This window comes from Lathyrus oleraceus, chromosome 6 (genome assembly GCF_024323335.1).
Source record: "Lathyrus oleraceus cultivar Zhongwan6 chromosome 6, CAAS_Psat_ZW6_1.0, whole genome shotgun sequence".
In the NCBI taxonomy this organism is placed as follows: Eukaryota; Viridiplantae; Streptophyta; class Magnoliopsida; order Fabales; family Fabaceae; genus Lathyrus; species Lathyrus oleraceus.
In genome coordinates, this window is record NC_066584.1 from 147,970,268 (window position 1) to 147,997,159 (window position 26,892).

A 26,892-nucleotide genomic window follows, 5' to 3' on the forward strand; every position below is an offset into this window, starting at 1 on the left:
ATGCTGAGGCTCATCCAGAAGAGTGAGTACAACGTTGTAGACCAGCTTCTACAAACGCCGTCCAAGATCTCCGTATTATCTTTGCTGCTGAATTCAGAACCCCATAGGGAGGCTCTGCAGAAAGTTTTGGATCTGGCTTATGTTGATCATGATGTCACCATTGAACAGTTTGACAGTATAGTTGCAAACATCACTTCTTGCAACACTTTGAGTTTCTGTGACGCTGATCTCCCTGAGGAGGGATGAGACCACAACATGGATTTACATATATCCATGAACTGCAAGACCGATGCCATGTCCAACGTGTTAGTGGACACTATCATCCCTAAATGTATTGCCGAAGACCACTCTTTCGAGGTTGTCATATTAGGGGCCTCCCATGAGGAAGAGTGGTGTTGTTGTGAAAGCTTTTGATGGGTCGCGTAAGACCGTGATTGGGGAAGTTGATCTCCCAATCAAGATTGGACCAAGTGATTTTCAAGTTACCTTTCAGGTTATGGATATCCACCCATCTTATAGATGTCTCCTTGGTAGACCATGGATCCACGAGGCTGGCGCCGTGGCATCCACCCTACACCAGAAGCTGAAATTCGTCAAGAATAAGAAATTTGTTGTGGTAAGGGGAGAAAAGGCTTTCCTGGTTAGCCACCTGTCTTCTTTCTCATATATTGATGCTGAGGATGAAGTTGGAAGGCCTTTCCAAGCTTTATCTATAGCTGAGCCGATTGAGAAGAAGTCTCCTTCATTTGCTTCCTACCGTGATGCGAAACTGGCCATTGAACATGGTGCAGTTGCTGGTTTAGGGAAGATGATTGAGCTTGAAGACAATAAATCCCGGGCTGGCATTGGCTATTCTTCTGGGGCATTCAATGAGCAAGGGCTATTCAAGAGTGGAGGTTTCATCCATGCTGATCAAGCTGAGGAAGCTGCTGCTATTTTGGAAGAGGATGCAGAGGACTTGAGCAACTTCATCATACCTGGTGGTGTCTGCCATAATTGGGTCGCTGTGGATGTTCCTATGGTCATTCATAAGTCAGCGTAATTTGTTCACTTTGTTTCAAAACCCTTCTCCCATGCCAAAAGGAGAAGTGATGACATTGTTGGCAGCATTTATACAATGATATTTCATTCAATTATTGCATTGTTAAACATTCGTTTTTCCATTTGTTTTCACTTTTTGCTTTTGCATGAAATTAGTGATCACAAAAAACCCTAAAAAACAAGAATAAAAGCAATCTTTTTCATCTGCATAATGGTTTGCTTGTTTAAAATCTAAAGTTTTTATTGACCAAAATCATTATGCAGGGATTTCTAAACCCATTGAACATAATGATCCAACGCCATCTCCCAATTTTGAATTCCCTGTATTCGAGGCAGAGGAAGAGGACGTTGAAGGGATTCCTGATGAGATTACCCGTATCCTTGAGCACGGAAAGAAGATCATTCAGCTGTATCTTGAGAATCAGCAGAACAATCAAACTGGGGCATTACAAATGTAATAAAAAAAAAAGGGGGTGAAAAAATAAAAGAAAAATCAAAAATCAAAAAAATGTTTTTTAAAGAAAAGAAAAGTATACCCTCAAAGTCCAAGTTGACTGATGCTGAATGGATTCAGAGTCGTTACGACCAGCTGAATTTAATTGAAGAGAAGAGATTGATTGCCATGTGCCATGGTCAGTTATATCAGCAGAGAATGAAGAAAGCATTCGATAAGAAGGTCAAGCCTCGTGTGTTCCGAGAAGGTGACCTCGTGCTCAAGAAAGTTTTGTCTTTCGCGCCCGATTCCAGGGGCAAGTGGACTCCAAACTACGAAGGTCCATATGTTGTTAAGAGAGCCTTTTCAGGCAGAGCTTTGATGCTCACAACAATGGATGGGGAGGATTTCACTCGTCCTGTGAATTCAGATGCAGTTAAGAAATACTTTGCCTAAAAAAAAAAAAGAAGTATATGCAAAAGAAAAACAGAATAGCTCGCTAAGTTGAAAACCCGAAAGGGCAGCTTAGGCAAAAATGAGCGTCTCGGTGGAGAACCCGCAAGGGCGATCCAGGCAAAAGTTAGAGACTTGGAAAAAGAATATTTGCATCCAGCTAGATTGAGTACCTCACCCTGGGGCAATCTAGGCAAAAATTAGGGATTTGGCAAGTAACTGCATCCTGACAAGACTTCCTATTCCACAGCTGTCTGTTCGTCAGAGATTCTCGATTCGTCGTTGACTGAAGCTTCGAATACATCGAGATTCAAATTGGTAGAGAAAGGATCATTATGTTCAATGTAGCCCTATTCCAATATATATCACTGATTTCAAATTTATACAGATCTATGGGGTCTTGCCATTTGCAGGCTACCATTCCATCAAATCAATTTGAGCTTTTATCCAATTATTTGCACTCTTATTTGTTTCAATTCAACAAATGTTTTGCATGTTTTAATTGATAAAATGTCATTGTTTTAAACAAATAAATTTTTCAAATTGTTGTTTTAAACAAAGTGAACATTCACAATGATGAAAGGATACTTAAGAATTTCTCAGTGCTCTCCCGAGGGTGGCATGATTTCCAACAGGTAAGACATTTGTTCATATTCCTGGCTTGGTTGTATCCTCTTTCTCCGGATTTTGTTGTTGGGGTTGTTCCCCAAGCAGAGCTTTTGTTGGGGTTGTTCCCCAAGCAGAGTGTTTGTTAGGACACCATGGTCCTCTCCAATAGTATTCTCTCTTCAGCATGGATGTTTTCCTTTTTGAAGATTCGGTAGTTGGTGGGTTGACATCCCGGTACTTTACCACTTTCCTCAGCATAGTCTGCAGGGTTTGTTGATATGATATACGACATTTATGCTATATCTCCCCATCAGAGCGCTTAGCCCTTCAGCAGAGCAGTGGTTATTTCCTCCTCAGCAGTTGTTGGTTTATTTTTGGAAGGTTTAGCATTTAGTGGTTGATCCCCAGCTCTCCTCCTCATCCCTAGAGGATTCCCTGGTAAAGCCGCTAGTAAATTTGTGGTATGGTGGATTATATCTGTGTAATTTTCCCAGAGTCCCCGCCAGAGTTGGTATTCTCAACAGAGTTGCTTTTGTGGCAATTTCTGCCTGTAGAAATCTCTGTTTTCCCCAGTTGGGTCGGTTGGTGATCTATCATCTAGAGATTTGGTTGATTCCCTGATGCTTTTGATCCCTAGTAGAGTGGTTTGTTGCAGAATCTACTTGTGTGATCTATCCTTCCTCAGTGGGTTTATCCCCAATGGAGTGGCTGACGGTATTCCCAGTAGAGTTGCTTGTGCAGTTAGATTCTACATGGATGATTTGTTCTCCCTTTGTGGGTTGTTCCCCAGCGGAGTTATTTGGAGTTGCTTTCGTGGCAGTTCTCGCCTGAGCAGTGAATTTTTGTTTCCCAGTTGATACTGAGGATCCCCCTGCAGATATCTCGGGATTTCTCCTTTCCCCAACAGATTTGACTTTGTGGCCGTTGTTGCCTGTTGTGGACCTTCTGTTCCCAAGTTGGGTTGATTATTGATCCATCACTAAGAGATTTTGTGATATCTCTGACCTCTTTTGTCTCCCCGTAGATCTTTGCTTTTCAGCATGTAGATCTCCAGCAGATTTGGCTTTCCAGTTGGATTTTTCCCCTAGAAATGTAGTACCGGGCGTTTGATTCCTGGACCCTGTTTGTGTTAGATATGTCTGTTTTGTCAGCATTCATCAAACATAAATTACACATATTCATGCATACTCATAAACATTTAGATATTCATATTGCATTCTTTGTCATATACCTTTTTTTGTTGTCTCTTGCTATGGGTGATATAGATCTCTTTATAGATCTCCCCAAGCAGATGTCGGGTGTTTAAATCTCTCAATTTAGAGTCAGCCCCATAAGCAGAAAGTGTCTGTCTTTCCTTCTGCAGTTCCCCATCGAGATATATCCTCATGGATGACGGTTTCTTCCGTTTCCTCCCAACACATATATTGGGATGGATTTTCCTATTGAGTTATATCCTCATTAAGACGAGTCTTAATTCAGTCTGTCTTTTCGGTTTGATCCTGAATTGGCATTTGTCAACTGTTTCTTGTGCTTCCCTATGGAATAAATGAATGAATTGCCCCGTAACCGGCAATAATTCCTTTTATCCCCAGCGGAATCTTTTGGGCCTCTACCCTTATACCGGTAGTTGTAAGTCCTATGTTCCTTGCTTCTTGGCGGAATTTGTGGTGATATACCTTTTATTCCTCAGCAAGAGTCATTGGTTTTCTACCTAGTAGTCGGTAGTCGTAAATCCTATTTTTCCTGCTCTCCAGCAGTTTGTGGTTTGTTATAAACCCTATTTTGTTCTCCCGTGCGGAATTGTGATTTCTTTCATTCCCATGCGGAGTTGTTGGTTTTCTACCCAGTATTCGGTAGATGTAAACCCTCTCTTTTTATCCTCATCAGAGTTGTTGGCTACTACCCAGTATTCGGTAGTTGTAAGTCCTATCTCTTTTCCCCTAGCAGAGGTAACCTTTGTGGTTCATGCTGGTTGATGATGGATCCTATGTTGTTGTGGTTTTATCCCCAACGGAGTCTGTATCTCCCTGTGGAATAAGTTGAATAATTGCTCAGTATTTGGCATTCATTCACCCTATCCCCAGTTGAGTCTTTGGTTTTCTACCCCGTATTCGGTAGTTGTAAACCCTAATTTCTCCCCTTTGCAGAGTTAACCTTGTTTTTCATCCTAACCGATGATGGTTACTCTTTGTGGTTAACTTCATTCAATATTCGATGTTGATATTCCCTCCTTGCTTCTGGGTAATTGCCGTTTGCTAGCAATTGTATCCCCAGCAAGTCTTGTGGATAATTGTTGGATGCTTGCAATTCATCCCCAGCGGGTCGTCTTTCATTTACCCTTTTGCTTGGTAATGATTGTTGCTCCCTTTGATCGGTCATCTTTATATACCTAGTTTTGGTATCCCGATGCCTTTCTTTTCGGTTGATTTATCCTTCATTAACCCAGTAATCGGTTGTGGATAATCTTCCATGCGAGTATGTTATCCACATTCTGACGGTAATTGTAAATATATCTCATGCACTCTTCAGTCGAAGCCTATTGTGTTTCCCCAGTCGAGTAAGATTCGTTATTCCTTTGCGGAATCGAATATTTGTTGTCTCCGGGATAATTGCCAGATGCTTGCAATTTATCCCCTGTGAGTTATCTTTCATTTACCCTGTTGTTGTGGTAACGATTGTCTCTCTTTTCGGTTGACCACCTATTATATACCCAGTAACCGGTATCTCTGGTGTCTCTTCCTTTGCGAGTGTATTATTCACGTTCTGACGGTAATGAATAATATATCTCTGGTTGGAATCCTTTGTTGATTTTCCCCAATGGAGTAAGATTCGTATTCTTTGTAGAATCGAATATCCATCCTTTAACAAGTTTGTGTTTTGGATGATGAGTATCTTGACATATATACCAATTCACGGTTTCGGTAGGTCACCTATTATATACCCAGTAACCGGTATCCCTGGTGTTTCCTTCCATGCGAGTGTATTATCTACGTTCTGACGGTAATAGATAATATATCTCATGCGAGTATTCTATCCACGTTCTGACGGTAATGGATATTATATCTCATGCGCTCTTTGGGTTGTTTCCCAGCTGAGTAAGATTCGTTCTCCCGTTGTGGATTCGAATGTCCATCCTGTAAGTCGATTTGCTTTTTTCAAGCCCTTCTTTCGGATGATGAGTGTTTTGACATATATACCAATTCACGCTTTGGTCGGTCACCTATTATATACCCAGTAACCGGTATCCCTGGTGTTCCTTCCTTTCTGCTCCCTATTATGACCTTGGTCCCCATGTGGAGTCAGATTTTCCTGAGTTGATGTACCTTTTTTATTTCAGGTCTTTCTCAGATGTTTGGTTGATTGATATCTCTCACCCTTATACCGATCTTAGATATTCATTCTTCCTGAGTTTGTTACCCTTATACCGGTAACACCTCAATTCTTTGTTGCTTCTCCAGGAGAGTCTCTTTGTTAGATCTTCTCCAGTGGAGTTTCCTTTATGATTTTACCCTTTTGCTGTATTGGCGTTTTCCCCAATATATGCAAGTTTTTCCCGGCAGGGAGGTTCTATGTGAATCTTTTCCCTGGTCCGAGTCTGGATTTTTATCCGAAGTATCCTTTGTAGATAGTTTGAGTCAGCTTGTGTCTTTCCAATGGATGTGTCTTCCTTTGGAATTCTTCGTTTTCCAGTTTGAGTCCTTCTTTCCCCAGTGAGGTCTCCAGTCCAGTCGTGTCTTGTTCACACCGTGTCATCTTTTTCCTAATTCAGAGTCGTGTCCTGCTCACGCATTCTTTTCTTTTTATTCCCCATGAGAGTCCTGTTAGAGTCTCTGTTCCTGGTGAGTTAATTACTCCGATGGATCGTCTTTTCTTCTTTGTGGACCCATGTTCCCCACAAAGTTTTGTTTCTTTTGCATGCATACATCTGCATCATGAGGTCTCTTAGGGACCAAAATTTGTCTCATTACTGTTATTTAAGCCCATTCTACCGTGTCGAGATGAAGATTTCTAAACTTCACTTCTCCGGCTAGAATGATCTTAAATAGGGGCATCTGTAAGACCCCAATTTTGTCCCTAAGATCCCTCATGGCATCATATCATATCATATCATTGCCTCAAGGATCATTGTGCACCTTGCTTCCTTCCCTGTGGGTGGGTTATCTTTTTGAGAGTGGTTCTTGATCACCAAGCATGTTTTGCATTTGTATATCATTGCTTTTCTTTTTTATCACTAACCAAAAGTACAAAAATATGTCATCTAACCCTTGTCTTGCAAATGAAGCAACCAACAGTCAAAGTAGTTAAAGGCAGTCATTGAGCAATAGATGGTGGCCATTCTTGAGAATTTGGACACCACAATCATTATCAAGAGTTCATATGAGCTATGATATCATTTTGAGTCAAAATCCCAAGTGGTAGAGGCTTGAATCTCATCAGAACAATTCCCAATCAACTGAAGGCCTAGAAAGTCAACAGTCAAGTCAACTGTGGATTTGGAGGTGGGAAGTGATTAGAAATACTTCATTCATGTTCAAACAAGTCTCATTTGACATTTCAAACATCAAAATTGAAGAAAATAAAGTCAGGTCAAAACTTTCCAAAAATAGAAAGTGACCTATAATTCAAATTTGCCAAAAATGGAAAGGTTTTAACCTAACTTCAACTTCAAACTACATCATCAAGAAAGCTTCAAATGAAATTTTGTTGAACATGAAAGTTCTAGATCTTTCTCTCCCATTTCCAAAAAGTCCAGGATCATCAATTTCTCATGTGTGGTTAAGGAGATATGATCAAAACATGGCAAAGTGTACATTGAACTTCAAATGCGCATAACTTCTCAACCAAAGCTCCAATTCAAGTGGTTCTTTTTGCTAAATTCTCATTTTGACTTATAGTTTCCAAATCTTGCATTACATGACATGAATTATCATCATATAAGCATTTGCCATTTCACTTGATTTTTGGAGGGAAAAATTGAAGTTTAAAATTCGTTAATTATTTGAACATTCTATCATTGCCAAAAGCTCCAAAATGATATTTTAAGTGAAATCCAATCCAAATTCATGCACTATTCACATGCACACCATGCATAGAGGTGAAATTGCTAAATTTGCATATGCACCACATTCTTGCTAGTCCAATTACCAATTGTTTACACATGATTAGGAGAGTGATTAGGGAGAGGTATATAACACAAACCCTAACTGTTTTTCACTGACAACAATCACAATTTTCAGATCTAGATCTAAACCTCTCAAATTTTCTCTCAAATTTTTCTTTCAATTTCTTCAAACAACATCCATTTCTCTTGCTTGATTCCTCATCTTGAAGTGTGATTAAGCAAAATTGAAGGAAGAAACAAGAGAATCCGTGCATGATTGAAGCATCTTGAATCTTGGAAGCATTAATGGTGAAATCGAATTCTGGTGGAATCAAGTGTAATTGAACCTCAAGCTTTCATCCAATCACCTGTACAAGCATTCTAGAAGACTTTTGGAGCATTGCAAGGCCTGATCCATCGAATTCCAATTCTGCACTTCAAGAGGTCACAAAAATCGATTCTCTTAATTCTCAATTATGTTATGATGTTGTTGTAGATCTCTTTGAGCTGATTAAACTGAGCTTTGAACCATGAATTTCCATGCATTATTGAGTGAGATATGATAGATTAAAGATCCATGACTGAAAGTTGTTTTGCTCGATTTGTTCTTAGTGTGTGGAATTATGCTTAATCCATGCTTGATTCGTGACCTCCATTGATTATGCAACATGTTGATATGATTATTTTTGAAATCTGGGAATTTTGTTCTTGATCATGATGAACTGCTACTGTTCATGTCCTGCGCGCGATGAAGATGATGATGATAAGTTTTGGCCACGGTTTTGATCTGTTTTTCGCTACACAAATGTGTTGCCTTAGGTTTCTGTTAGGGTTGGCACGTGATTGGTGCATGCTGATTCCATGCAACGCTTCCCATTGGCTCAGGCGTGTTGACCTTTGTTGACCTTGCCAGCATATTATTGAAACGGCAGCGTTTCATGCTGCTGGCGCCACTATTTGAATTGGTACCTTGTTCGATTCCGCGCCAGACCAATTTTTCAAATGCTTCATGATTATTTCTTTTTCCCTCCATTCATTTCCATATGCTTGCTTCATCATTTTTTTAAATTTTCATCATCTTCCAAAATTCATATATAATTGAAAATTGCTCCAAAAAATATGTGGTTTTTTGCATTATGTTGCATTTTCTATCTATTATTTTTTGATCATTTTTCCATAAATTGTGCTTGGCTGGATTTTATTTTGTGCTAGGGTTTGTAAACATGTATGCATTTTGTATCTTGCCTTGCCATATCATTTGTGAAATGCTGAGCTTTTATCCAATGAATCTGAAATTTTACATGATGAAACTAGACTCTTTGTTTGAAAATATGGTGTTGATTTAGTATTTTTATCATGTGTCATTGCTGTTTTATAATCATGTTAAGATAGGTGTGACAATGTGTGTCACACCTTTGCTTGTCCAACTTGAATGATGTATTTGCCATGCTAAATAAATTCCAATTGTTCTGATTTTTTGCATGATGCATATTATGGATGTTGTGAATGAGCATGAATTTTCTGGGAATTATTTGAATCTTTTCTGATTTAATTGAGATTTTTTTATTTTGGTTGGTCACATTTGGGCTTTAAAATTGTCTTGCACTTCAATTGATCATGAAATGCTTTTGGTATATGATATTGATGTGAGACCTTTTGGATTGTTCTAAGATGTGTTTGAAGTTGATTCATGTTAATTTTCAGCTTCTGTTTTAAATTTTTTTCTCCATCTTTGACCCTAGGTTTTGACCTAGTGGTTTGCCTCTCATGTTTGAGCTCTGATTTCAGGTTGAACATCCAAGTTACATGGTTAATGATGCTCCATCATTTGAGCATTGATGTTTGCCTTTGATTACTAATCTTTGTGTGTTTTGTAGGTTGATGTTGACTCATTTGAGTTTGACCTTTGGCTTGCACATTGTGAACTTTGTCTGTTTGTCTGATATTAACTGTTGGTTGTTTGTCTGTATAGTTGTACTGATTTGTTTGATGTTTCCACAGGTACATAAGTTTCTTAAGTTCACTTTGAACTTGCTTTTTCTTGGTTGCTTAACCACTTAGGTATAACCTCTCTTCTTCATGTAGTCTGGAAGACCTGTCCTGTTATGTGGGCAGGCACCTGTCTGAAGTCCTCCTTAAGAGGCAATGCTTGTGATTGTTTACTCTTTGTGCCAAGTAGGAAAAGTTCTCTTATGAGGCAATTGGTAGATAAAAGAGATGTGTAATCCATCTCCTACTATTCAGTGTGTCATCCCCTTGCTCACATAACATGTTGATGCATTGTGGATATTAACCCAAGATCTTATAGAGTCAAATCACTTGTAGAGAAGAGTTCCAACTTTCTGAACTCCCACACCTTCCATTGTTTAAAGCTCTCCCAGGCCAGGGATAAGAGTTATGAGGCACACCCCTCATCTCCATTTCATCTGCTTCACCTTAACTCTCAATGTTAAGGTTAAGAGCACAACATACCCTATTCGAGTTGACTTTAAAGTCTAACCTTGTTTGAGCCTAATTGCTTGTATATAGTGTGTGCTAACTGACTTGTTTGTCTGATTGTTTGATTCATCTGTGCATATTTGCTTGAGTGTGCCTTTGTGCATTTATCATCATCATTTGTATATCATTCCATAAACTTTGCTTTTTAGCATTTTACTTTGTCCATGGAGGAGACAAGCATAAGTCCATTACTTGGCAGTTGTTCCTATGATATGGTGGGAGACTAGTATAAGTCCATTGATTGGCATCTGTTATCCTTGTTATTTTGTTTGTGAGACTAGTATAAGTCCATTGATTGGCATCTGGTATCATTGTTTTGTTTTAGGGGACTAGTATAAGTCCATTGATTGGCATCTGGTATCCTTGTTATTTTGTTTGTGAGACTAGTATAAGTCCATTGATTGACATCTGGTATCATTGTTTTGTTTTAGGGGACTAGTATAAGTCCATTGATTGGCATCTGGTATCCTTGTTATTTTGTTTGTGAGACTAGTATAAGTCCATTGATTAGCATCTGGTATCATTGTTTTGTTTTAGGGGATTGGTGTAAATCCATTGATTGGTATCCGGTATCCAGTTTTGTTTTGTGAGACTAGTATAAGTCCATTGATTGGCATCTGGTATCATTGTTTTCTTAGGAGATTGGTGTAAATCCATTGATTGGTATCCGGTATCCATCTTTGTTTGTGAGATTGGTATAAGCCCATTGATTGGCATCCGGTATCCATTTGTTTTGCCCAAGAGGTGAACATCTAAGAAGTTTTCTTTCCTCACCTTCCACCTTTTGTTTCTTTAAACCTCCATTGTGCATGCTAATCCAAAGCCTGAAAAATATTGTGCAAACATTGTCATTTCTTTTCAAATTAGAAACCTAGGCTTTAGGCCTTTGATTTTCCAAACTCCATTTCATAATACTTCTTTTGAATCGAATTCTAATCATACTTTGACTATTTTTTGTGAATAATCCTAATTGGTTAATTTCACTCATTCAATTATTTTGTGGCTTTGTCCATTCTTGATAAGTTTTCATACATTAGCCATAGGTTTGATTTATCCTAGTTGGTTGATGTTAATCTCACCTTTTGTCCTTAGTGATTGAATTGTAAGACTTCCTTGCTTATTATAGGGTTAACCCCTCACTAGCAAGTTGAAGCTTTTCTCACATGGTGGACTTGTTGTTTGTATAAGGTTGAGTTTTCTCCCGTGGATAACGAAAGACCTTAGGGCTTTTGTTTAAAATGAACCCACTCATATTTTGGAAATCTTTTAGCAGAACTACGGCGTTTTGATCCTTACCTTCCATGGAAAGGTACGTAGGCAACGGGTTCATCCGTTCAAACACAAAAATAATAACTTGTACATTCTTTTTCCCATCCTTTCACTCCATGTTTGCACAATAAATATTTCATAAACAAATAACATTTCGTACAACAAGTGTGAAAAGGGCTCCCTAGGAGTACCTGGGACGTTTTGGGTGCCTAACACCTTCCCATTGCGTAATTAACCCCTTACTCAGATCTCTGATCTTTTCATTGGTTTTCTATGTGTAAAACTTCTAGGGCTTTTGTTCGCTTTTTAGCCATTCCTTTGGATAAATAAAAGTGCGGTGGCGACTCGATTCTTTGTATGCTTTGCTTTTGATTTAGTCAATAAATCATAAAGTGACGAATACACCGCTACACCTATGCACCACAATATCTGTATCCAACCCAGGCATATCTTGATACGACCAGGCGAATATCTCCACATATTCTCTCAGCATCTCAATCAACCTTCTCTTGACATCTTCCTTTAAAGCAGCCCCGATCTTGATCTCTCTTCTGGCGTCCTCAGTACCAAGATTAATAATCTCCAACTCCTCCTGATGAGGTTGGATGACCCTTTCCTCCTACTTCAATAATCTGACCAGTTCTTTAGGGAGTTCACAATCTTCCTCACTCTCCTCTTCAGCTTGGTAGATGGGATTATTGAAATCATACTGAGCTATAACAGAACTGTTTATAGTGGAGTCCGTAAGATCGATTCTGCATGTTTAATGCTTTATTTTAGAAAAAAAGAGTTCAAAAAAGTCACAAAAACAAAAAACATTGCCATTTTTATTGTTTTGAAAAATGAAAAACAAAACAGAAAGACAGGGATCACAAAATTGTTTGCAAAACGTCCTTTATTAATGATATCATTGAAAAACATGATGAGACCCTACAATGAACCACTATGCCTTGGGCAGAACGTAGGGTTTTGTGCAAAATGAAAAACAAAATAAAATTACTCTGTTTGAAGAGTAACTTGGACCACTTCTTCAGCTGTCCAATTGTTGATCGACTCCCCTGGAGCACACGGGCGAACCCAGTTGTCCACATCATAATCACTATCTCTGTCTTCACCACCGGCTGCAAAGACGTCACCATGGTTCATCAGCCCAACGCTGGTAAAGGTACTCGGCCCTTTTTGCTCACCCTGCTCTGCCTGTAGAGGTTGATAACCAATACCGAATTTGTCTTCTTTGACGGGCAAATCAACCATCTTGCCCCAACCTTCTGCATTGCCCAAGTTGACAACCTCCATAGCCTGCTTGTAGGATGCAATTGAGGCACTTGGCTTCTTCTGCTCAGAAAAAGCCACCTTCTCAAGAGCAACGGTCTCAAATGCCTGGCATAGAGTTTCGTGGATCTCGCCATCAACCTCCACATACTTGAAAGAGGATAAATGACTCACCAGAATGTCCTCCTCGCCGCACACTGTCACAATCTGACCGTTCCAAACATACTTCAGCTTCTGATGGAGAGTTGACGAAACTGCTCCAGCCCCATGTATCCAGGGACGTCCCAATAAGCAACTATATACTGGTTGGATATCCATCACATAGAAGATAATATCAAATACCTTCGGGCCAATCTTTACCGGCAACGTGACTTCACCAAAAACAGACCGTTTGGATCCATCAAATGCACGGACAATGAGATAGCTTGGAGTGAGGACAACCCCTTTAACGTCAATCTTGCTCAGAGTCTTCTTGGGCAACACATTCAACGAAGAGCCAGTATCCACCAGCACATGCGACAGCACTGCGCCTTTGCACTCCATAGTGATATGCAGGGCTTTATTATGGTTGCGACCTTCAGGCGTCAGATCCAAGTCTGTGAACCCCAAACCGTGCCTTGTGCTCACATTAGCAATAACACCCTCCAACTGGTTGACAGAAATCTCCTGAGGCACGTAAGCCAAATTCAACATTTTTAACAAGGCATTACGGTGTGCCTTAGAGCACAATAGCAAGGAGAGTATAGAAATCTTGGACGGAGTTTGATTCAACTGATCTACAATCTTGTAGTCACTCTTCTTAATAATCTTCATAAACTCCTCCACATCTTTCTCAAATGACCCCTCGGGCGCCTCCTTCTGTACAGGTTCTTCTTCCTCAACAACAACTTGTTTACCTTTCGCTTTGGCGAGAGCCTCAACATTGTTGTCTCTCAAAGGTTGTGGTGCGAACAGACGACCGCTACTGGTAAACCCTCCAGGTCCCCCTACATTGTCCATAATCGGACCAACAGTCACTAGAGCTCTACTTGGCACACCAATAGTCACTGGATCCTGATTCACCGGTCTGGTCTAACTTTCTGACCTTCGGTGGTTATTGTGGTAAGCATTATCATACTTCCACGGTACAACCCTACTATTCTCAACAGCCCTTCTTCCAGACACAGCAATAGTAGTGGGAGCACTGACAGTTATTGGAGCAGATATAGTAACAGGAGTACCAACGGTTGCAGGTGCATTGACAGTTCTCTGGCCACGTCCAGAATCAGACGGTTTGAAGTAAATGGTGACAGTTGACACCACCCCACGACCTTTCATAGCCCGAGCAAACTGCAAACAACCCTCATCAATCAAACCCTGGATACCATTCTTCAACTGTATACAACCATTCTCTGAATCTGCATAGTCTGCACAACCCTTATCACAGCCCGGGAACTCTCCCCCATTTAGCAGATGCTCTTTTACAACCAGCAATGGTGTCTGAAACTCATTAACATCAACTACCAAATCCAAGGCCTCTCCTTCTTCCACATTATTCACCCTATGCGCACCATGCTGAGGCATATGATTGTTCACAACATTAGGCACAGGAGCAAAATTGATTGTTTTGGTGTCAATCAAGTCCTGGACCTTATGATGGAAAGCCCGACAGTTTTCAATATGGTGCCCCCGTGCACCGGAGTGGAAGTCACAACGAACGTTGGCATCATACCCAGCAGGTATCTTCGTCAACGGAGCCATTGTACGCAACTCAACAAACCCCAACCTGAGCAATTCGGGCAGCAACTCAGCATATGTCATAGGTAACGGGTCGAAACGACGATCCGACATTCTCTGTCTCGGCTGAAATGGACGTTGTTGTTGTCGTTGTTGTGGTGGAGCTCTCTGTTGTTGCTGTTGTCGTGGCTGAGGTGCCGGGATAGTTACAGCAACAACCTGGCGATACTGGCCTCTGTTCATATTTCTTCTACTGTGCACGGCATTAGTTTCACCTTCCCTCCTACTAGGTGCCCCAGAAAATGGCTTCTTTGAAGATGAGGAACCAGCATCTTGAATCTTTCCTACTTTAATGAGGCTCTCGGTTCTCTCCCCACAAATCACTACATCAGAGAAACTACCGAAAGGGCAACTCCTCATCCGGTCCATAAACACTCCTTGTAAAGTCCCGATGAACATATCGGTCAACTCGCTTTCCAGGATAGGGGGTTGCACCCTTGCAGCTAATTCCCGCCATTTCTGGGCGTACACCTTGAAACTTTCTCCAGATTTTTGACATAAGCTCTGTAACTGAGTCCGGCTTGGAGCCATGTCCATATTGTGCTTGTATTGCCTCAAAAAGGCTTCCCCCAGATCCCTCCATCTTCTGATGGACTCTCTTTTCAGCTCCATGTACCAGTCCAAGGAAGCTCCAGACAAGCTATCCTGAAAAAAGGACATCCAAATCTTTTCATCGTCTGTATAGGCGGAGATTTTTCTGTAATAGGCCTGCACATGGGTGCGAGGACAAGAAGTACCGTTGTATTTGTCAAAGGAAGGCGCTTTGAACTTATAAAGAATTCTCAATCCCTCAACCAAACCCATATTCGTCACGTCAAACCCCAGAGAGTTCTGACACTCCATGGCTCTGATTTTCTCAACAAGGGCATCAACCTTTATGTCCCTCTCTTCAACCCTTACGACCTCATCATCCTCACTGCGCAGTGTGAACATATCTTCCTGCCTGTCCACCAGCGGAGCAGGATGGCGCACTGGAGCACGAGTCATTCTGGCATTAACAGTCTCTGCAGCAAGAGGTTGTCCATTGATTCTTATACCCCTCAATTCATCACCCACGACATACTCATTGACGGGAACGGTAGCAGCAGCATTATCATTACCGGGGACACCCACTGGCGAAGCACGGCTGGGCGGCAGAATCACAGCTTCCTGTCTCTGGGCTAAGGCACGCAGCTCCTCTTGCCCTTGTACAACTCCTTGCATCATGGTCATGAATTGGGCCATGTTAGCCCTCATCTCAGCCAACTCAGCTTGCACTTGGTCCATGTTCCTCTGTTGATTCAGTCTGGTTGCGTAGCGGTGCGGACGTTGATTAGCAATCCTGCCTAACACAGGAACCAGAGTGAGAAGTCTCGTTCAAGAACACCTGTAATGCAAAATGATATGTGTATGATGCTAATGATGCGTATGATGCACATGATATGTTCATTTCTCAGGCATTCGAGAGCCTAATTCATCTTTCAAGAAATGGCAACCTACAACAATGAACAACAAAGAAACAACCTACACAGGATAATGAGCACAAGGTGAAACATCAATAATCTCATCTATAGACATGAGCAACAAGGATCATACAACAATATTCAAGCAAAGATGATCAGAGTACAACAATGAATCCCATCCAACAATCCTGGAGGTGATTCTCAGAATCAACATCAAATACAAGCTAGGAAAGATGCCCTCCCGGAATGAGAGTCTTCAGATACTGGCACTGGTCTATCAACAGGTCACATTCTGAACACTCCGGCAGAGGGGTGAGCTTCTCCTTCAGTTGCCTTCTGAGCTCCACGACTTCTCCTCCAAGCTGGCTATCTGATGCATGTCTTAGGTCCACATCCTTCTTCAACTAAACATCTTTGTCTTTGAGCTGCTTTTCCAAGTCTCTTATCTTCTTCTGATAATTGGCTTCAGCTTTCTGCAACCTCAAGCATTCACGGTGTTCTTCATTCAACAATGTCTCTATCTCCTCATATGACCTCTTCTTGCTCTTCAATCTGCTAGCATCCTCACCTTGCATGCCTTTGAGTTGATGAGCGAAGTTCAACTTATCAGCTTTGGCTTTGTAAAGCTCCATCTGAGTATCTTGTTCCTTCTCTTTCATCCGACGATTCTCCATCAAGGCTTGCATGTAGTGCTCAGCAGGCACACTCTCAGAAAGGATTAAAGGTGGTTGCACTTGCAATGACTCCATTCTATCATAGGGTAACAACAAAGTCTCAACTCTATTCCTAACCCAATCAATGTAAGCGGGAATAGCAATAGCAAACTTCTTCCCTAACACAGCTCCATCCTTGACTCCAATAGTCTTCCAAGCTCTTCCCACTTGCTCCAATCTAGCCGGGTCACTTCGCTTCTCAAAATACACACTCTCAGCTATCTCAACATCTAGTGGTCTTACATTCATAACAAACCCCAACTGGCGAAGAGAAAGAACCGGGTTGTAATTGATGCAACCCTTAGTCCCTATGAGTGGCACATTATGAAACTCTCAACAACTCATGATGACACTACGCACATTCAACCTGTAAGTTTGCCACCTGATGTCATAGGATGTAAGAGACATAATCCTCTGAGTCCACTTATGAGTGTTCTAAGCATCCACAAAAGGTCCACTGGTTGGCAATAAGGACAAGAACCATCTAAGTAACAACGGGAGACAGCACCTGATAGCTCTACCCTTACCATGTCTGCTGTGAATAGCATAATAAGTGTCAGCTAAGAAGGTAGGAACTGGGTTTCCTCCAAGAAAAATAGTGACAGCAGCAAAGTCCACAAAATTAGGCATACTCGGGAACAACAAAATCCCATAGATCATAATGGCCAATTGAGCATTGAAAGCTTCCCAATTTCCCTTCTTAGCTTCTTCCTTAGCCATCCTCACCAGGTACTTCAAAGGCAAACCCACAACATTACCACTCGACTTCCAATTGTCACTCACTTCCTTGATACTCAAATAATGAGCTCTGGCAACAACCCTGAAATCAACCTCCTTTGGAACATCCAAGAAAGGCACCTGATATCTGATCGGGACATTCATCAGGATGGAATACTCCTCAAGAGTGGGTGCTAACTGATAATCCTGGAAAGTGAAACAACGGAGCTCTGGATCATAGAACTGCAGGAGAGTCTGCAACGGCATTGGGTCTACCACCATCTTCAACAGTGTCAACAAATCCCCGTACTGATCAACAAACACCTTCTGATTACTGCCGGTCACAAGGTTGCTCAACTCTATCAAAGATGTCAATGGCTCACGGTGAAAATTGTAGGTGCACGTCTTCCTCTTCAACTCTGGAACGATTGCCATCTCTCACAGTGAATAGACTCTTGAATGAACCTGAGAAATGATATGCATGAGGAGATTAGCTTTTTTTTTTTTTGATTTCTTTTTTTTTATTGCATTATTTTTTGAAAATAAACATGCTATGATGTAAATGATGCAATGACTAGCTGGCTGCGTATCACGGATCACATGATCAGAACTTCGGCATCGGAACCACAAAGTCATCTGGAACCCCAAAGTCATCTGACCCATATAACAAGAACCAAGTCACCAACAGGACCCAAGAGTCACCAACAAGTCACCAACAAGTCACCAACGGTACCTGTAATGATTCATTCCCTCTCCACTCACGGGTGTCATCTAGGTCAGGGTAAGGTCAAGAAAAACGCAGGATAAACAACCCTTTCAAGAATATCATCCTGTACACACCCGATGTATGTACCGATAATACCCCATCAGGATCTGAACTGCTCGTGATACCATGTTCCGCTAAGTGGCGCAATACCACCCACTTCCCATGAATCACTCTATTCCTAGGTGTCCTAAAGTTCACTCATAGCCTGGGTATTGGGCCTTTTACCTCTTGTAACTCCCACCCCACAGAGAGACAGATACATAGCCAGCAAAATGATAATATGATGCCTGCAAACATATAATGCACATATATACAACATAATAATCATAAATGCAATAAATAAAGCAATAAAAGCAACCAAACCATATCCTAAAGAGCGCTAGGACTGACTCGCCACCGTGCGTTATTTATCCCAAAAGAGGGAAAGGAAACGCTCTAAGTAAACCTGGAAAGGACATGGTCTTGCGACCAGAGATAGATGGGTACGGGAGTCGGTTATGCGAAGGGAAGGTATTAGCACCCCTATGCATCCGTCGTACTCGACGGGATCCACGCTTGAAAGAATAAAAGAAAGGTTGCTAGATAACTGCTCAAACATTGCACACACGCTGGAAACGAACACAGATGAAAGACGGAAGAAGGTAACTCGGTAGGATATCGCATCCTGGGCCTACGTAGTCTGTCAGACACAAACATCAGAGTCGACGTAGTTCGGGGACATGGGAAACGTGCTCGCTAGGATGTCGCATCCTATGCATACGTATCTTCTCTAACCAGATAAGAATCAGAGCACTCGTAGTTCGGCTAATGCACGCCACACAAAACACAAACAGGAAACCGACTGCCAATCGCTGGACTTACGTCAGACTCCACACAAACAGGCAAACATGGAAACCGAATGCCAATCGCTGGACTTACAACAGACTCCGAACCAACCAACACACCCAAGAAACCAACTGCCAATCGCTGGACTTACGTCAGACTCCAACAAGCAAACAAGACACAGGAAACCAACTGCCAATCGCTGGACTTACGTCAGACTCCAAATACACACAAAGGGTTGAAAAAGAAAAAGGGCGCCCGGAGAGATCAGCTCATCTCCTGCCTACGTACCTCATCTGGTATGAGGATCAGGGCGACGTAGTTCCCCTAAACAGGGAAAGAACTTCTAACCTAACCAGAGACAAAGGGGATAACAAGCTACTAGGCAGACTACGACTCGAGCCTAGAAGTTGTCATGCATATGATCCCTATGTTGAGGTTTCTATCCTAACTTGCACAGGAAGCAAGCTATCCTAAACAACACAATCAAGCAAGTACAAGCATAATAAAGCAAGCACACACACTATATGAAAACAATTGGCTAATACAAGGCTAGGCTGTAAAAACAAGCCAACTGGAATGGGGTGTTTTTAGCTCTTAACCCTAACATTGAGAGTTACGGTGAAGCAGATCAAATAGGAAGTGAGGGTAAGACCTCACAGCTCTTATCCCTGGCCTGGGAGAGCATGACTCAAATAGAAAGTGCGGGAGTTCAGAATGTAGGAACTCTTCTCCACAGATGACTGACACAACAAGATCTTGGGTTCTTATTCAAGATGCATCAACACATGGTGTGTGAGCAAAGTGAATGACACAACTGAATAGCAGGGGATGGATTGCACATCCCTTTTATCTGCCAATTGCCTCTTAAGAGGTCTTTACCTGCTTGGCACAAAATTAAACAACCACAAACATTGCCTCTTAAGGAGGGCTTCAGATAGGTGCCTGCCAACATAACATGACAGGTCTTCCAGACTACATGGAGATCAGAGATTATACCTCAGTGGTATGCCAACCACAAGCAAGAAAATCAAAGCGCAAATGAACTTAAAACAACTTAGGTACCTGTGGAAACAGCTAAACCAATCAGTACAAAACCCAAACAACAGTCAATGTTAAACAGACAACCCAATATGCAACACATAAGCCATAAACACAAGTGAATCGTCCTCAAATCCTACAAAACAGCAAATGTTAGCCAACAACAACAAATTATCAAGCTCAAATGAAGGAGCAACATCAACCATGGAGATGTATACTTGAACCTGAAATTCACAATTCAAATGTAAGTAACAAACCACTAGGTCAAAGCCTAGGGTCAAAAGGGGATCAAAAATCCAAAACAGAACTTCAAATTCAACATGAATCATATTTAATCCATCAAGAACAAGTCCCAAAAAGTACCAAACCAAAATCAATAAGCAAGTTCATGTAATAGGCATGTGATGTCAAAGACCAATTCAAGGCACATATTTGAACATTAAGAATGAAAAATCCCAATCAAAACAGAAATGATTCAAATAATTTTGTAAAAAATTATGAACATTCAACACATCCATAACATCCATCATGCAAAAAATTAGAAGCATTAGAGATCATTTGGCATGAAAATTAAATTGCACAAGTTGGATAACCAAAGGTGTGACACAAATTGTCACACCATGCAAACACAAGCATAAAACAGAATTGGTACATGAGAAAAATACCAACCAAGCCTAAAACATCCAGCAATGTGTCTAGAATCAGCATGTAAAATTTCAAGTCCATTGGATTAAAATCAAGCATTTCATGATAGTAAGAGTGGAGCTATATCACAAATGTACACATGTTCAATCACCCTAGCACAATTTAAAATCCTGCCATGCACAATTTCAGGAGATCACACCAAAAAAAGCTAGACATCACAAGGATCATTTGGCAAAAAATTGGGGATCATTTGGATTAATATTCAATGAGATATGATTTTTTAAAGATCATGGAAAAAGTGAAATAAAAATTGAGCTAACAAGGAAATAATAGAAATGAATTAATAAAATGGAATTGCACCAGCCAGGATTCGAAGCATGTTCCAGGCGCCATCAAAATGACGTAGTTTTGCTAATAGTATAAAAATGAAAAAAATAAAACAGAAACGCGCTAGGCTAGGATCGAAGTGAGAAACATGGATCAAAGGTTGTTCTGGGCGCGTTCTTGGACAAGAACCCCAGCGCCTTGAAGATCTTCATCTTCTTCATGAAGATGATGATGAACAAGATGAAATTCATCAATATTTTTCCGGATTTTCCAGAATTCTTCAGAATTCAAATTTTTTTATATCATTCAAATCCTCATGCAATGTAGATTATATATCAAATATCATTTCATGCTAATTCATCATTAATCATGCAAATCGAAGCAAATAAAGTTTCACATGTCAAACTTCAATCAAGCATAACTCACTCAATTTTTATCTAAATCGCACGAAATTTATATCAAAACGATCAGCAAAGCAAGATCTACAAGAATATCTACATGGATTCTGAAATTATGAAGGTCTAAAAACTCACCTCTTGAAGAGCAGAATCTTGTTTTGCACGTTCCAAGGCTTGTAATGGTCCAGATCAATTCCAGAAGTCTTGTGGAGATGATTGATGAAGAATTGGAAGCTTAAACACGTGTGAGTCCAACTGATTTTGAAAACTCCATTGATGCTTTCAAGCTTCAAGCATGGTTGAATCTAGCACGAATTCTTCAAAGTGCACGTTGAATCTTACTCAAAACCACTCCATGATCATGAATTATGCAAGGAAATGAGTGTTTGTGTGAAGAATTTGGAAGTTCTTTGTGAGAGAAAATTCTGAAAAATTTCAAGATCTAGATCTAAAAATGTGTGTTTTGAATGAAAACAGTTATGATTAACCTTATATATGCCTTGTTAATGATTCTGAAATTAATACTAAACCAAAACTAATTAAGATTAGAAAGAAATAAGGTGCATGCACAAATTTGTATTTTCACCTCATGCATGAAATGCATACGTGAATAGTAACATGTAGCTCACTATTTTCACTCAAAATCACATTTCAAACCCAATGGTAATTGTAGAAAGTCCATACAATGCACCATTTTTAAATTTCCAATTTTCCCTCCAAAATTGACTTGGATGTGTAAATGCTCATGTGTTGGAAATTCATGCAATATGATGGTTGATTTAGAAACTTCATGACATGAGAAACATTTTGCAAAAAGAACCACCAAATTTGGAGTTTTGGTTCAAAAGATATGGTCATTTGAAGTTCCAAGCACACTTTGCAATGATTTGATCATAACTTCTTAACCATTCATTAGAAATTCATGATCTCTGACTTTTTGGAAATGGGAGAGAGAGATCTTCAACTTTCATGTTGGACAAAATTTCATTTGAAGCCTCTTTGATGTTGGAAGCTCAAGTTGAATTTGAATAAAAAACTTTCCATTTTTGGAAACTTTCAAATTACAGGTCACTTTCCATTTTTGTAAACTTTTGATCTGGCTTCAAATCCTTCAAGATAAATGTTTGACATATTAAATAACCTTCTTTGGGACATGAATGAAGTGTCTCAAACCATTTCTCCATCTCCTAGCCCTCAGTTGACTTTCAGTTGACTTTTATGGGGCCCAGATGACTTGGTCATGCACTGTGGACTTTGAGCCTTCAACACTTGGCCAAATTGCATCAAAATGATCCTTGAGTAATGTAAGCTCTCTAGAACAACCATAGGGCCTTTGTCTCATGGAAAAACCCTTGCTCTCTTGCACAGATGGATTCTCCTTATCAGTTTTAACTGATGAAATGCAACATGCTATGCAATGCTAATGACCTAAAAATGAAATGAATGTACAAATGAGAGGTGCAAATTTGAGGTGCTACAGTTGGCAATATTAACAACAGATGAAGAGGGCAATGGCACCTCTTTCCCATTCTCTAGTGCTACAACATTGTAGCGATAGGGGACCGCCTTCTCAGATGAATACGGTACAGGGCCGACTGGCTTAATGGTCAAGGCAGGAGAAGCCTTCTGCTTGCTACCATCATACTTGATGATAACAGGCTCGGGGATCCGGAATACTAGATAAATTACGTTGACTTCATCAACATCTTCGTCAACATTTCTGTTTTGAAGGATCTCAATGACTCCCTCATCCAGCATTTCTTGAACATCTTTACGCACCTAACGACAACCTCTTTGATTAACAGAACAGACTCGACATCTATCGTGGTCATGCTCATAATGACTATAATCACACAGCGAACGATGCATCTCGACCAGAGATTGTCGAATATGACTGACATATTTGACCTTGTATTTGCCAGGGCAGCCCTGGACCATGTTGACAGATTTCCCATGCTCGGGCAATGGGTTCTTCATCACATTAGGACCTACGTCCTCGAAACACAGAATGCCACATCTCAGAAGGTCTTGAACCTTGGTCTTCAACGGGTAGCAATTTTCCATGTCATGTCCGGGAGCACCAGAATGATAAACACAATGTAATTCGGGCTTATACCACCAATGAGGGTTGGTAGATATAGCTGGTGGGTCTCGTGGTGTAATCAACTTCCTCTCTATCAAAGAGGGGTATAATTCTGCATATGTCATCGGAATAGGATCGAAGGTGACCCTTTTCCTCCCGTAACTCATGCTGGTTTGATTACTGTTTCGAGGCTGGTAGGCCTGCTGTTGAGGATGATGCTGTTGTTGTTGATATTGAGGATGTGGTTGTTGCTGATTATTATTGTGATGCTGAAACTGTTGATTATCTCTAAAAACAGGCGCTATATAAGCCACCTGGTGCTGGTTACCGGCAGGACGCACAGTCTTCCTCCTCATAGAGGGTCTTCTTGGTTTCACATGGGAGGTTACAACATGTGCCTCACCATCTTTCTTCTTTGCAAACGCCCCATAATGTTTGGCAGAAGAGCCTTCTTCTCGGGTCAGGCGCCCTTCCCTGACTCCCACTTCCAAATGCATCCCCATATTCACCATCTCGGTGAAGTCAGAAGGAGCGCTGGCAATCATCCGCTCATAGTAAAAAGAACTCAAGGTCTTCAAAAAGATCTTGGTCATCTCTTTCTCTTCTAGCGGGGGAACAATCTGTGCTGCTACCTCTCGCCACCTCTGGGCATATTCTTTGAACGTTTCCTTGTCCTTCTGGGACATGGCCCTCAATTGATCCCTATTGGGAGCCATATCTAGGTTATATTTGTACTGCTTGACGAAGGCATCGCCAAGGTCGTTGAAGGATCGGATGTTCGCAGTGTCCAAGCCCATGTACCAACGTAGGGCAGCATCGGACAAACTGTCCTGAAAGTAGTGAATGAGAAGCTGGTCGTTGTCGGTCTGAGTCGACATTTTCCTGGCATACATGACCAGGTAGCTGAGAGGGCAAGTATTTCCCTTGTACTTTTCAAAGTCAGGGACCTTGAATTTCACAGGGATCTTCACATTCGGAACTAGGCATAGTTCAGCAGCAGACTTGCCGAAAAGATCCTTTCCTCGGAGTGTTTTCAATTCCTTGCGGAGCTCAAGAAATTATTCATTCATAGCGTCCATCTTTTCATAGACATTTGGGCCCTCAGACGGCTCAGAATGATAGATGGTGTCGTCTACTCTGGGCATAATATACACGACAGGAGAAGGAATAACAAGGACCGGGCTAGATGCTGACAGAGAAGCAAAAGTGGGTGCAGGACCCTCAGGCATGAAATTGGGAGGCATCCCACACGGAAACCCGGTAGGCATGGCTGTCGGAGCAAAATGTGTGCTGGCCGCAGGCACAATTGAAGAGACAATCTCAGAAATGACTGTCCTCTGGGGAGGAGTTGAAGGCGTCAGAGAAGACTGGCTCTGGGCAGCCATGAATGACTCCATCAGGGCAGTCAATCTGGCTACTTCCTCCTTAAGCTCACGGTTCTCTTGTTCCAAATGATCCATTAGTCTTGATGCGTTGGCTCGGGTGTAGTACCGGTGAGTCAGCTTGTCTTAAAAATAAATGAAGAAAATAGAGTTAGACCATAGAACAAGAAGCCTGGAGCAAAACCTGCTTATGCACATGATGCATGCAATGCTTGTGCATATGATTTGTTTTTATTTCTCAGAGGAACTTTTAGAGTCCTATTTTCAAATATTGGAAATATTTAACATTTATCACATATGGAAATATCATATCAATAATATCTGGAAATATTTTTACACCAAAGAAGTACAGTCTTGGTAACCAAATACAATACAAGAGAGAAGGAAAATGAACATCCTATGGAACCCTAGAAGCAGTCATCTAAAGCTCTGGACACAGGAAGATAAGATGCATGAAGCCTCTTCACCTCCCTCTTGTAGGCTGCTTTCATGTCTGCCTTCTCTTTGGCAAGTCGATCATACTTCCTTTTCCAAAACTTGGAAGACTGAGGAAGTAGAGAAGTCCAGGCATCATCAGGATCATCAATAACCTGGTGCTTGAGGAACTCTATCAAAGCATCCTTCTCCTTGATCTGCTGAAGCAACTCCTCTCGTTCACGGATCCAAGCACGCGAACGGTCTTCGTCTCTCGACTCCTCTACCCCTTGGTCAGGGAGGGTTGAATGCCCAGCCACAACCAAAGGTGTAGGTCTTGGATACTCGTAGGGAATGAGGTACTCGGAAGCTCTCCTTCTAACCCAAGAAGTATAAGTTTCCAAAGCGATACAATTCTTCGGGCCTAGCTCCTTCCTTCCTTTCCTATGGATCTTGCACCAAGCGAGGACCATCCTTCCCTTCAAGCCTTGGGGATCTTTACCCTTGTAGCGGGGTATTCGTTACCATTAGAGATATTCACTAAATCCAAGGTAAACCATACAAGTCGAGTCGCCACCGCACTTCTATTTATCCAAAGGAATGGTTAGAAAGCGAACAAAAACCTAAAAGTTTTATCGAATCAAAAACTAGTAAAAATGTCAGAGATCTGGGTAAGGGGGTTGGTTATGCAATGGGAAGGTTTTAAGCACCCAAAACATCCTAGGTACTCCTACGGAGCCCTTTTCATACTTGTTGTAAGGTTGGTGTTTTGTGAAAATTTATTTGTGCAAACATTATTGAAGAGATGAGAAGAGAATATACAAGTTTATTTACATTTTTATGTTTGGATGGACGAAACCATTGCCTACGTACCATCTTAAAAAGATTAGAATCAAAACCTCGTAGTTCGGGGTAAAAATCTCAAAACAAGTTGGTGAATTGATTGGTCCAAAAGCTTTAAGGTTTTTGTTATCCAAGGGAGAAAACTCAACCTAAAACCACAAATCCACCATGTGAGGATAGCTTCAACATACTAGTGAGGGGTTAACCCTATAATAAGCATGGAAGACTCATTGTCCATTACTAAGGATATAGGTGAGTATTATATCTACCTAAAGGATAACTCAAACCTAATAGCTAAAGGTTATGAAAATTTTTGATTAAGGAAGTGGCCATTGGAACCACAAAAGGTATTTGAATGAGTTATATTTACTAATTAAAAGTGTTTACAAAATATGGTCAAACTTGATTTAAAAGTTCAATTCAAAATAAGTGTTATGAAAAGAGAGTTTGAAAATCAAAAGCATAAGGCTTAGGTTTCTAATGTTTGAAAAGAAGTGTTAAATGTTTGCACAAAAGTTTTGGCTTGGGTTAGAGTGGAGGGAAGAAGAAGAATGGCTAAAGTCCTAATCATTCAAGAGATAAGGCAAAGGAAACAAGACCACAAATGGAGTTCCTCTCTTGAGATCATATTGATGATCCAAGTAGCTCCAATCCTTTGGAATATGCAAGCATAATAATAGTAAGCTCAAGCCATCAATACAATCAAACAAACTCCTTAGGCGATCCTCAATGCATCTTGTATCTTTCACTTTGGACGAACATGGGAATGGTTGTTCAATTTGGGTTCTCATAGAATTCCCTAGCACAAAAGCACACACATCAAAAGTTCCAATGAAGTAAATCAAG